The sequence below is a fragment of the Haliaeetus albicilla genome, unplaced genomic scaffold (assembly GCF_947461875.1).
Source record: "Haliaeetus albicilla unplaced genomic scaffold, bHalAlb1.1 scaffold_73, whole genome shotgun sequence".
Lineage (NCBI taxonomy): Eukaryota > Metazoa > Chordata > Aves > Accipitriformes > Accipitridae > Haliaeetus > Haliaeetus albicilla.
In genome coordinates, this window is record NW_027212421.1 from 297,501 (window position 1) to 310,000 (window position 12,500).

Consider the following 12,500-nt stretch of genomic DNA (forward strand, 5'->3'; position numbering starts at 1 on the left):
TGCTCACGCGGTCCGGGGTAGACCTGGCCTCCCTGCTCGCGCGGGACCGGGTAGACCTGGCCTCCCTGCTCGCGCGGTCCGGGGTAGACCTGGCCTCCCTGCTCGCGCGGTCCGGGGTAGACCTGGCCTCCCTGCTGGCGCGGGACCGGGTAGACCTGGCTTCCTTACCTGACTCTCCAGAGCAGTCCTGGCATCCCTACCTGATGCTCCGGACTCAGCTTCGCGTTCCATCCCGACGCTCCGGGGTAGTACCCGTACCCCGACCCGGTACTCCGGGGTAGCACCGGTACCCCCGCCCGGCGCTCCGGGGTAGTACCCGTAACCCTCATCGGTACTCCGGCGTAGCACCGGTACCCCCGCCCGGCGCTCCGGGGTAGTACCCGTACCCCGACCCGGTACTCCGGGGTAGCACCGGTACCCCCGCCCGGCGCTCCGGGGTAGTACCCGTAACCCTCATCGGTACTCCGGCGTAGCACCGGTACCCCCGCCCGGCGCTCCGGGGTAGTACCCGTACCCCGACCCGGTACTCCGGGGTAGCACCGGTACCCCCGCCCGGCGCTCCGGGGTAGTACCCGTAACCCTCATCGGTACTCCGGCGTAGCACCGGTACCCCCGCCCGGCGCTCCGGGGTAGTACCCGTACCCCGACCCGGTACTCCGGGGTAGCACCGGTACCCCCGCCCGGCGCTCCGGGGTAGTACCCATACCCCGACCCGGTACTCCGGGGTAGCACCGGTACCCCCGCCCGGCGCTCCGGGGTAGTACCCATACCCCGACCCGGTACTCCGGGGTAGCACCGGTACCCCCGCCCGGCGCTCCGGGGTAGTACCCGTAACCCTCATCGGTACTCCGGCCTAGCACCGGTACCCCCGCCCGGCGCTCCTGGGTAGTACCCGTACCCCGACCCGGTACTCCGGGGTAGCACCGGTACCCCCGCCCGGCGCTCCGGGGTAGTACCCGTACCCCGACCCGGTACTCCGGGGTAGCACCGGTACCCCCGCCCGGCGCTCCGGGGTAGTACCCGTAACCCTCATCGGTACTCCGGCGTAGCACCGGTACCCCCGCCCGGCGCTCCGGGGTAGTACCCGTACCCCGACCCGGTACTCCGGGGTAGCACCGGTACCCCCGCCCGGCGCTCCGGGGTAGTACCCGTAACCCTCATCGGTACTCCGGCGTAGCACCGGTACCCCCGCCCGGCGCTCCGGGGTAGTACCCGTACCCCGACCCGGTACTCCGGGGTAGCACCGGTACCCCCGCCCGGCGCTCCGGGGTAGTACCCGTAACCCTCATCGGTACTCCGGCGTAGCACCGGTACCCCCGCCCGGCGCTCCGGGGTAGTACCCGTACCCCGACCCGGTACTCCGGGGTAGCACCGGTACCCCCGCCCGGCGCTCCGGGGTAGTACCCATACCCCGACCCGGTACTCCGGGGTAGCACCGGTACCCCCGCCCGGCGCTCCGGGGTAGTACCCATACCCCGACCCGGTACTCCGGGGTAGCACCGGTACCCCCGCCCGGCGCTCCGGGGTAGTACCCGTAACCCTCATCGGTACTCCGGCCTAGCACCGGTACCCCCGCCCGGCGCTCCTGGGTAGTACCCGTACCCCGACCCGGTACTCCGGGGTAGCACCGGTACCCCCGCCCGGCGCTCCGGGGTAGTACCCGTACCCCGACCCGGTACTCCGGGGTAGCACCGGTACCCCCGCCCGGCGCTCCGGGGTAGTACCCGTAACCCTCATCGGTACTCCGGCGTAGCACCGGTACCCCCGCCCGGCGCTCCGGGGTAGTACCCGTACCCCGACCCGGTACTCCGGGGTAGCACCGGTACCCCCGCCCGGCGCTCCGGGGTAGTACCCGTAACCCTCATCGGTACTCCGGCGTAGCACCGGTACCCCCGCCCGGCGCTCCGGGGTAGTACCCGTACCCCGACCCGGTACTCCGGGGTAGCACCGGTACCCCCGCCCGGCGCTCCGGGGTAGTACCCGTAACCCTCATCGGTACTCCGGCGTAGCACCGGTACCCCCGCCCGGCGCTCCGGGGTAGTACCCGTACCCCGACCCGGTACTCCGGGGTAGCACCGGTACCCCCGCCCGGCGCTCCGGGGTAGTACCCATACCCCGACCCGGTACTCCGGGGTAGCACCGGTACCCCCGCCCGGCGCTCCGGGGTAGTACCCATACCCCGACCCGGTACTCCGGGGTAGCACCGGTACCCCCGCCCGGCGCTCCGGGGTAGTACCCGTAACCCTCATCGGTACTCCGGCCTAGCACCGGTACCCCCGCCCGGCGCTCCTGGGTAGTACCCGTACCCCGACCCGGTACTCCGGGGTAGCACCGGTACCCCCGCCCGGCGCTCCGGGGTAGTACCCGTACCCCGACCCGGTACTCCGGGGTAGCACCGGTACCCCCGCCCGGCGCTCCGGGGTAGTACCCGTAACCCTCATCGGTACTCCGGCCTAGCACCGGTACCCCCGCCCGGCGCTCCTGGGTAGTACCCGTACCCCGACCCGGTACTCCGGGGTAGCACCGGTACCCCCGCCCGGCGCTCCGGGGTAGTACCCGTACCCCGACCCGGTACTCCGGGGTAGCACCGGTACCCCCGCCCGGCGCTCCGGGGTAGTACCCGTAACCCTCATCGGTACTCCGGGGTAGCACCGGTACCCCCGCCCGGCGCTCCGGGGTAGTACCCGTACCCCGACCCGGTACTCCGGGGTAGCACCGGTACCCCCGCCCGGCGCTCCGGGGTAGTACCCGTAACCCTCATCGGTACTCCGGCGTAGCACCGGTACCCCCGCCCGGCGCTCCGGGGTAGTACCCGTACCCCGACCCGGTACTCCGGGGTAGCACCGGTACCCCCGCCCGGCGCTCCGGGGTAGTACCCGTAACCCTCATCGGTACTCCGGCGTAGCACCGGTACCCCCGCCCGGCGCTCCGGGGTAGTACCCGTACCCCGACCCGGTACTCCGGGGTAGCACCGGTACCCCCGCCCGGCGCTCCGGGGTAGTACCCATACCCCGACCCGGTACTCCGGGGTAGCACCGGTACCCCCGCCCGGCGCTCCGGGGTAGTACCCATACCCCGACCCGGTACTCCGGGGTAGCACCGGTACCCCCGCCCGGCGCTCCGGGGTAGTACCCGTAACCCTCATCGGTACTCCGGCCTAGCACCGGTACCCCCGCCCGGCGCTCCTGGGTAGTACCCGTACCCCGACCCGGTACTCCGGGGTAGCACCGGTACCCCCGCCCGGCGCTCCGGGGTAGTACCCGTACCCCGACCCGGTACTCCGGGGTAGCACCGGTACCCCCGCCCGGCGCTCCGGGGTAGTACCCGTAACCCTCATCGGTACTCCGGGGTAGCACCGGTACCCCCGCCCGGCGCTCCGGGGTAGTACCCGTAACCCTCATCGGTACTCCGGGGTAGCACCGGTACCCCCGCCCGGCGCTCCGGGGTAGTACCCGTAACCCTCATCGGTACTCCGGGGTACGCCTGCCGTCCCTACGGGCACACGGGGTTAGACCCGCCCTCCCTACCTGACCCGCCCCCCCCCCCCCCCCCCCCCCGCCCCGCGCCGGGGTAGGCCCGGTACCCCTACCTCATGTTCCGGGGTAGGCCTGGCGTCCCTACTTGATCCTCCGGGGTAGTATCGGTACCCCTACTGGCGCTCCAGGGTAGACCTGCTGTCCCTAGCTGATCCTCCGGGGGAGGCTTGGCCTCCTTACCTGTGCCTCCGGGTAAACCTGGCCACGCCGCGGGGTCGGCCTGCACTCCCTGGCCGCGTTCCGGGCCGGTCCTGATTGATTTATTAAGACTGCTCCGTGATTCCACTTTTTAAAAATTTATTATGTCTGGCATCTTGTCTTTTACCACGCAGGCGGGCGGGCAGGCAGGCACGCGTCAAAAACGTGAGAGCAACTCGTTACCCGCAGTCGGTGTACTTTATCGGTAACGACTTCTTCGGGGAGAGGCGCCGACGCTGCTCTCTCGTCTCTGGACGAGTCGGTGGCCACCGGGGTACCGCGTAGCACCGTTGGCGTGGGATTCACTCCTAAACGAATACAGAATAATCGATACGCTATGAATCGTCATCGATTTAAGTTATTAACGGTTGACGAGCAAGGCTGGTTTGTATCGTTTATGGATCGTCACCTACCGACTGATTTAACGCTGCGCGGTAATACTCTTTCTGGCAGTCCATTAAATAACAAAACTCATTCGTTCATGCACGCTAGGTGTGCACCCCTTCATTGATAGCCGGAGAAGGAGTACGTACGTACGTACGTACGTACGTACGTACCAGCGGATCGTCGCGGATTGAATGTGACTCGATTAGTAGTAAGAAGTATGATGAACTACCGACTCCTAAAGTTCGATTGCGGCGCTCCTTTAGGACCTTGCGACGCTCTTGGTTAACGTCAGCGTTCTCCGGCCCCTGCGTGATCACGCGTTAATTGTTCATTAGCTCTTACGCCGCGTCAGTCAGTCTTACTCACCTCGTTGTCGCCCTTTGCGATCGAGCGATGCTTACTTGTTAAGCAATTACCGAGGATGACGCGCGCGCGCCTTCCCTAGGCCGGCTCCCGTTCCTCGCCTGGCGCTCGTTCTCGACCGAGTCGTTCGTTACGAACGTGAGCTCGACCCGGCGGACGTTAATTCATTCCGGCAGAAGTCGGCCCGTATCGCCCTGTCGAAAACTATTAATTCACGCCTGAGTCACCCGTGGTTCGTTAATCCTTCCCTACGTTCCTCAGCCGTAGGGCCGGCGCACGTTAGGTTCTCTCAACAATTGGCGGGGAGCGACAGCTTAATCTCTGTCCTAAGCCGGCCCTGCCCCGCCGGCCTCCCTGCAGACCGCCCACCCGCCCCTGTCCCAGACGAGTTCTGTGTTAGGAAGCGCAACGCCCGCACCCCGTGCCTTTTGTATTACCATTTCCTTATCTATTTATTTTCTCGGTCTTTCCTCCCCAGCCCCCACCCCCCAACCCCCACCCCCCCTTGCCTTTTTTTAATTCTTTGTCTCGCCGTCAGGGGCCGCGGACCGGGCAGAGGTGGCGGCGGCCCCCGTCCCGTCCCGTCCCGTCCCGTCCCGTCTGCCGTGGCGAGCCCGGCCGGCCCGCCCGCCGAAGGAGGGCGGGCGGCTGCAGAGCCTGGCGGGTGGTGGCCCTGCACCCTGTCGCTCCCGGGCAGGGCCTCTTCTCGATCCACCGACATTCGAGCAAAAGCCGGTTCGTCCCGGTTAGTCCGGCTCTGCCGTGACGGGCGGCCGAGGGGTCGCGCGGCCCTCGCACGTTCCCCGCCCGTCGGTCGTGCCCGGTACCTGATCGGGTCCCTCCCGGCTCGGAGGCGGCGGCGGCGGCTCATCACTGGGCTACCTCCGCGGGGGTCCGGCCTCCCTGGCACCGGGGTCGCGCAAAGCTGCTTTCGGCCGAGGGCGGGGGAGGAGAGCCCCTTCCCCGTCTCCTCGAGACCTGGCCGGAGGGGAGAAAAGCACAGCCCGTCAGCCATCAGCCGGACGCTCCCTTTGCCCACACCTTCCCCCTACCCCGCCGCGTTTTCTCCGGACGGGCCCCCATCCCGAGATAGCCTCTCCAAGGACACGGCCGGCCTCCGAGGGACGGCGGTCTCGCAGGCCTCTGCAGAAAGTCAGTCGGCTGCCTGACACGCGGTCCCTGCGGCCAAGGCCGACTTAGCCGAGCGTCCTCGGAGACGATGAGCTCGCGTGGCCGCCGTGCCGGCTGACCGGCCCACCCCGGGGCCGTTTCCCCCCGCTCCCGTCGCTGAAGGAGCGGGCCCCCCCACCACCACCTAAGGCCGCTGGGACCGTCCTCACCGCTCGAACGCATCCCGCCGGCGACGGAGCCGCTGACGCCCCTCTGTTAGAAGCGCGGCGCGCCTCTCCGGCAGCCCTGGCTGGGGCCCTGGAGGCCCAGGTCTCTGCCCAGGCCGAGGCACGCGGCTGCTGCTTTCCCAGGGACGGGTCCGACCGGGAGCCGAGCGCACCGCCCGTAGGCAGGCACGGGCGCAGGCCGGACGTCGAAGCGGCCGACCACCCGGGCTGTAACAGAGAAAGCGGCGTTAGCCACACCGTTACAAACCTTTCTCATTTCCATCTGCGTGCGCGCCCGCACCCCGCCAAAACAGGCCCCCGGCCCAAACGCCCACCGCCTGCTGCTGCAGCCGCTCACCCGCCCTTAGACGCGCGCGCGCGCGCGCCCCCCCTCCCCCAAACAGGGCCGCCGGCCGAACCTTCCGCCCGCTGCCGCACTCACCCACGTGCGCTCGCGCGCTCCCGAACAGGCCCCCCCCCCCCCCCCCCGCCCGGTCCGAACCACCCGCCCGCCGCCTCGCTCACACACGTGCGCTCACGCGTGCACGCGCACGCACGCACTGCCCCCCCCCCCCCAAACGAGTCCCCGCCCCAAGCCTCCCGCCCGCCACCCCACCCACTCGCACGTGCCTACACACATGCGCGCACCCCCCCGGACCCCCCCCGCAACCGGCCCCCTCAGCCCAAACCCTCCACCCGCTGCCCCGCTCACAGTCGTGCGCTCAAACGCGTGCGCGCGCGCACCCCCCCCCGCCTCCGAAACAGGCCCCCGGGCCGACACCCCCCCCCCCCCGCCCCGCGCCACGCAGTTCGCGCCGAGCCTGGCTGGCCCTGCTCCCCCCTTCCGCCACCAGGCTTGCCGCCCCGGGGATGGAAGGCGGGAGACTTTAGGACCCTGCGGCGTCCCTGCCGGCTCCGTGCCCGGGCGGCAGAGGGGAGCCCCCGGTGCCGTGCCGTCTCTAGACCCCAGCTGCCGAGTACCCTATCCTGCCGCACCCGTGGCCCCGCTCCCGCCCTCCCGCCAGCAGGTTTGCCGCTCCGGGCATGGACGGCGGGAGACTTTAGGACCCTGCGGCGTCCCTGCCGGCTCCGTGCCCGGGCGGCAGAGGGGAGCCACCCGGTGCCGTGCCGTCTCTAAACCCCAGCTGCCGAGTACCCTATCCTGCCGCACCCGTGGCCCCGCTCCCGCCTTTCTTTCTCAGTCAGCCACGCACTCGCCCTGCTGCACTCCTGCCCGCCCCCTCCGCGGGTGGAAAACTAAACGACTGGGGGGGGGGGGGACGGGACGGGACGGGACGGACGGACAGGGACGGGGGACAGAAGTAAAAAAAAAAAAAAAAACAAGTCCAACCGATCCAAACAGAAGTCTTCTCCGAAAAGACACACCATCCCCCCTCGCCAGCCTACCTCTGCGCCAGGCTCCCCGCCTTGCTCGCCAGCCGCTCTCGCCCCCCTCTTTGCTAGCCTCCTTTCCCCTCCGCTGCTGCCGCCACGACTGAGCAGCAGACCGTTAGCCGTGGCGGGAAAAAACACAGTTGCCGGGGGCCCCGTTGCCGGGCTGCAGACCGCCCCACCCAGACACCCGCCCCCCAATCCCCCCACCCCCCCCGTCTCCGGGGCGCCGGAGAGTCTGCGATCGGGTGGGGGCCGGGGGGCCGGGGGCGGCGGGGGGGGGGGGGCTGCACCTACTGGCCTGCAGGTCCGGGACTGCAGCGCGGGGAGGGAGGGGGAGCACAGCCGTGCAGGGGTGCCTGTATCTGTGTGTGCCTGCGTCGCTCTCCGTATGTGTGTGCGCGCGCCTCTGAGCGCGCGTGTGTCGCGGGGGGGGGGGGGGGGGGGGGGGAGGTGGCGGTGCCTGCAGGATCGCAGACATGTATTTTAAAGTATTTATTTTATTCAAAAAAAGTAAAACGCCAAAAAAAAAAAAAAAAAAAAAAGGCGGGGGGGGGGGAATTAAAAACAACACCCCACCCCCAAAAAAAACCTCCAAGACCGCAAAAAACAAAACCAAAAGTCGGCGAGCGCCCAGCAGCGCCGTGGACCCGAACCTGAACCTGGCAAGGGGCGACCAGTCCTGAAGGCACCCAGTGAACAGCGAACTCGCGCCGGGGAGCTGGGCAGTTTGTGCCGGGGGCTGCCGCCTCTGCCCGGTCCCCCGCCGAGAGAATGGGGGGGAGGGAGGGGGCGGCGTCGGCGGAGCGGGGGGGCTGGCTGGTGTGGTGAAGCTGGCAAGTGCCTGGCAGCCACCGGGTCGGAGTAGGTGCGTGCACGTGCATGAGAACGACGAGGGTGGAAGGAGGGGGTCAGAAAACAAAAATTCTTTGAAAAACTGTTTTTTGTTAATATTGTGTTGGTATTTCCTACCGAAATCAATAAAGGTGAAATAACTCTTGCATCAGACAGGACGTTTAAACATGCTCCCTTGTTATAGAAGTGGTTCAAACGTGGGAAGGGGAGGGGGAAAGAAATGCCGTCCAGGAGAAACCGGGACGGGGTGGCCCTTTTATCAGATTTAGCTCAAATCTCAAAAGAAAAAGAAAAAAAAAAAAACACACGGAAAAAACGAAACAAAATCAGGCGCACCTGCCCCCCCCCCCCCCCCCCCCCCAAGGAGCACCGAACGGCCGCCAGGTCTACCCGGCTCCGGAGGCCGGCGCGGCCGCCGGCGGCGCCCGGAGGACGCGGGGTGTCGCCGCCGGAGCGGCCGGTGAAAAGGGCCGCCAGGTCTACCCGGCTCCGCGGCCGGCCGCCAGGTCTACCCGGCTCCGCGGCCGGCCGCCAGGTCTACCCGGCTCCGGAGGCCGGCGCGGCCGCCGGCGGCGCCCGGAGGACGCGGGGTGTCGCCGCCGGAGCGGCCGGTGAAAAGGGCCGCCAGGTCTACCCGGCTCCGCGGCCGGCCGCCAGGTCTACCCGGCTCCGGAGGCCGGCGCGGCCGCCGGCGGCGCCCGGAGGACGCGGGGTGTCGCCGCCGGAGCGGCCGGTGAAAAGGGCCGCCAGGTCTACCCGGCTCCGCGGCCGGCCGCCAGGTCTACCCGGCTCCGGAGGCCGGCGCGGCCGCCGGCGGCGCCCGGAGGACGCGGGGTGTCGCCGCCGGAGCGGCCGGTGAAAAGGGCCGTCAGGTCTACCCGGCTCCGCGGCCGGCCGCCAGGTCTACCCGGCTCCGCGGCCGGCCGCCAGGTCTACCCGGCTCCGGAGGCCGGCGCGGCCGCCGGCGGCGCCCGGAGGACGCGGGGTGTCGCCGCCGGAGCGGCCGGTGAAAAGGGCCGCCAGGTCTACCCGGCTCCGCGGCCGGCCGCCAGGTCTACCCGGCTCCGGAGGCCGGCGCGGCCGCCGGCGGCGCCCGGAGGACGCGGGGTGTCGCCGCCGGAGCGGCCGGTGAAAAGGGCCGCCAGGTCTACCCGGCTCCGCGGCCGGCCGCCAGGTCTACCCGGCTCCGCGGCCGGCCGCCAGGTCTACCCGGCTCCGGAGGCCGGCGCGGCCGCCGGCGGCGCCCGGAGGACGCGGGGTGTCGCCGCCGGAGCGGCCGGTGAAAAGGGCCGTCAGGTCTACCCGGCTCCGCGGCCGGCCGCCAGGTCTACCCGGCTCCGCGGCCGGCCGCCAGGTCTACCCGGCTCCGGAGGCCGGCGCGGCCGCCGGCGGCGCCCGGAGGACGCGGGGTGTCGCCGCCGGAGCGGCCGGTGAAAAGGGCCGCCAGGTCTACCCGGCTCCGCGGCCGGCCGCCAGGTCTACCCGGCTCCGGAGGCCGGCGCGGCCGCCGGCGGCGCCCGGAGGACGCGGGGTGTCGCCGCCGGAGCGGCCGGTGAAAAGGGCCGCCAGGTCTACCCGGCTCCGCGGCCGGCCGCCAGGTCTACCCGGCTCCGGAGGCCGGCGCGGCCGCCGGCGGCGCCCGGAGGACGCGGGGTGTCGCCGCCGGAGCGGCCGGTGAAAAGGGCCGCCAGGTCTACCCGGCTCCGCGGCCGGCCGCCAGGTCTACCCGGCTCCGGAGGCCGGCGCGGCCGCCGGCGGCGCCCGGAGGACGCGGGGTGTCGCCGCCGGAGCGGCCGGTGAAAAGGGCCGCCAGGTCTACCCGGCTCCGCGGCCGGCCGCCAGGTCTACCCGGCTCCGCGGCCGGCCGCCAGGTCTACCCGGCTCCGGAGGCCGGCGCGGCCGCCGGCGGCGCCCGGAGGACGCGGGGTGTCGCCGCCGGAGCGGCCGGTGAAAAGGGCTGTCAGGTCTACCCGGCTCCGGCGGGACTTAGTCGCATTTCGGGGGCTGTGAGGTAGACCTGATAGCCCCACCACTTTCTCGGAGCTGGCGAAGGGGTCGCTGTTTTTCGCTGCCTCCAGTTACGTCATCGTAAAAGTCGGTCTCATTGGCAGGTCTCCCCGGTGGGCAGGGACCGCACTCTTGGAGCCGGCCGGGGGCGGGGACGTGATCCTCCGTACTATAGGAGCTGGTGGTGACTGGTGCACGGAGCAGCGCTAGTGAGCGGCTGCAAGGCCTACGGCTCAGCCGGCGAAGTGGGGCGCTGGGCGGCCGTTGTGGTGGTGGTTTCCCTGGTGGTTCGGCTCGTTGTTTCTCCGTTCGGCCTGTTTGTCTCCCGGTGTTTTTCGAGTAAGCCAGCCGGGTGCCTGCGAGGGTCTGGCAGGCTGCGGTGGCTGTTGACCGAGTGGTGCGAGAGGTGCAAAGGTGGATTCCGCAGGGCAAAGCCCGGTGGCCGGTGGTGGCCACCGGCACTCGAACGCTGGAAGACCGGGCGGAGTCGAGCCTGCCTCGGCTTTCCCCCGGCCCCGGAGGGCCCGATGATGGCAAAGGTGAGCGCTGGGATATGCGAGGGCAGCTGCCCGTGAGCGTCCAGCCCGCCGCGGCCGCCGCCGGCTCCTGAGGGCCTGGTGATGGGCGGGCGAGGTGGCGGCACCTCGTCCTTTTTTCTCTGGCCTTAAGCTGGAGCGCGCAGAGCGGCAGCTGGATGCAGACGGCTGGGGGGTCTCGTGCGTGCCGCAGCTTCCCCCAGCCCCCGAGGGCCCGATGATGGCACAGGCGAGAGGCCGCAGCGCCTCGTCCTGTTTTTGCCGGCATGAGCCATGAGTGGGCGGCCTGTGGTGTCCGGCCTGCCCCGGCTTGCCTGGTTGCAGGAGGGCTCGGTGGAAAGGTCTGCAGCGCTGTACCGGGTTAGAGGTGGCGGCACCTCATCGCGTTTTCTCTGGTCTTAAGCCAGAGCCCATGCACGTATTGGGCAGAGCGCAAGCGGCAGCCGGTCCCGTGGCCGGCAGCCGGATGCAGACGGCTGGGGGGTTCTCGTGCATGTGCCGCAGCTTCCCCCAGCCCCCGAGGGCCCGATGATGGCACAGGCGAGAGGCCGCAGCGCCTCGTCCTGTTTTTGCCGGCATGAGCCATGAGTGGGCGGCCTGTGGTGTCCGGCCTGCCCCGGCTTGCCTGGTTGCAGGAGGGCTCGGTGGAAAGGTCTGCAGCGCTGTACCGGGTTAGAGGTGGCGGCACCTCTTCGCGTTTTCTCTGGCCATAAGCTGGAGCCCGCAAAGCGGGAAGAAAATTGCGGCCGTACCTGGTGGCTGGCTAAGCCGAACGCAGGCGGCTGGGGTTGTCTAGCTTCTGTGGCATTCCCCGGCCCCGAACACCCGTGTGTGGCATGGGTCCAGGCGCGTTTCCTTTTTCCAACCCCCCCGCGATGGCAAGCGGTTGCCTGTGGGGCGGGCAAAGACCGGCAGCCGGTGGTGGTTGCCGGCACTCGAACGCTGGAAGAGCTGGGGGAGTTGAGCCTGCCGTGGCCTTCCCCCAGTTCCGTTGACCTCCCTCAAGGGAATCGCTGTCTGGAGCCGGGTGGCCCGTGGCACCCGCCCCTCCCCGATTTGACTGATCCAGACCCACAGGCAGCGCCCGCTGAGGCGTCCTCGGGTGCGTCGGAGAGCCTCCACGGCGGGCCGGCTCTGCCGGTGTTCAGGCCGTTGGAGCACCTCTCGCAGGCGTTGCCCTCACTCGCACGCAGAGCCCCCGCACCTGCCATCCACCCACGGGTGGTGACGGGTGCGAGTGGCCGTCGCTGTCCCAGGACCCGTGGCCGTGGGGCCTCCGCTCCTTCCTTCTTTCCCTTCCCTTACTGATCGATGAGGCGTTTAGGGCGCGTCGGAGGGGCTTCCCGGCGGGCCGGCTCTGCCGGTGTTCAGGCCGGCGTTGCACCTCTCCGCAGACGTTGCCCTCTCACTCGCACGCAGAGCCTCCGCACCTGCCGTCCGCCCCCGGGTGGCGACGGGTGTGAGTGGCCGTCGCTGTCCCAGGACTCGTGGCCGTGGGGCCTCCGCTCCTTCCCCTTTTCCCTTTCCTCACTGATCGATGAGGCCGTTCGGGTCGCGTCGGAGAGGGCCCTCGGCGGGCCGGCTCTTCTGTGCTCCCCGTAATAGGGAGTCACGGCAGTGTCCGGTGTTCAGGCAGGGTGGTCTCCTTTCCAATTCGCTTCCCGTTGCATGCGAAGTGTTGTCCTCCACCCCTCCGAGCGAAGGGGGCTGCGATGGCGGCAGTGTCGTCCTCCCCTGCTCAGCGGGGTTCCTCGGGCTTCTTTACTGAATCGGGCTGTGTGACGGCCGCGTGGCCCCGCGAGCCCTCAGGTGTCCTGAAACACGCGAGGCGCCGGTGCTGGCCTCGGTCCGGGTACCCGCAGGTGCCGGCCGCGAGCAGCGCTGGGCGG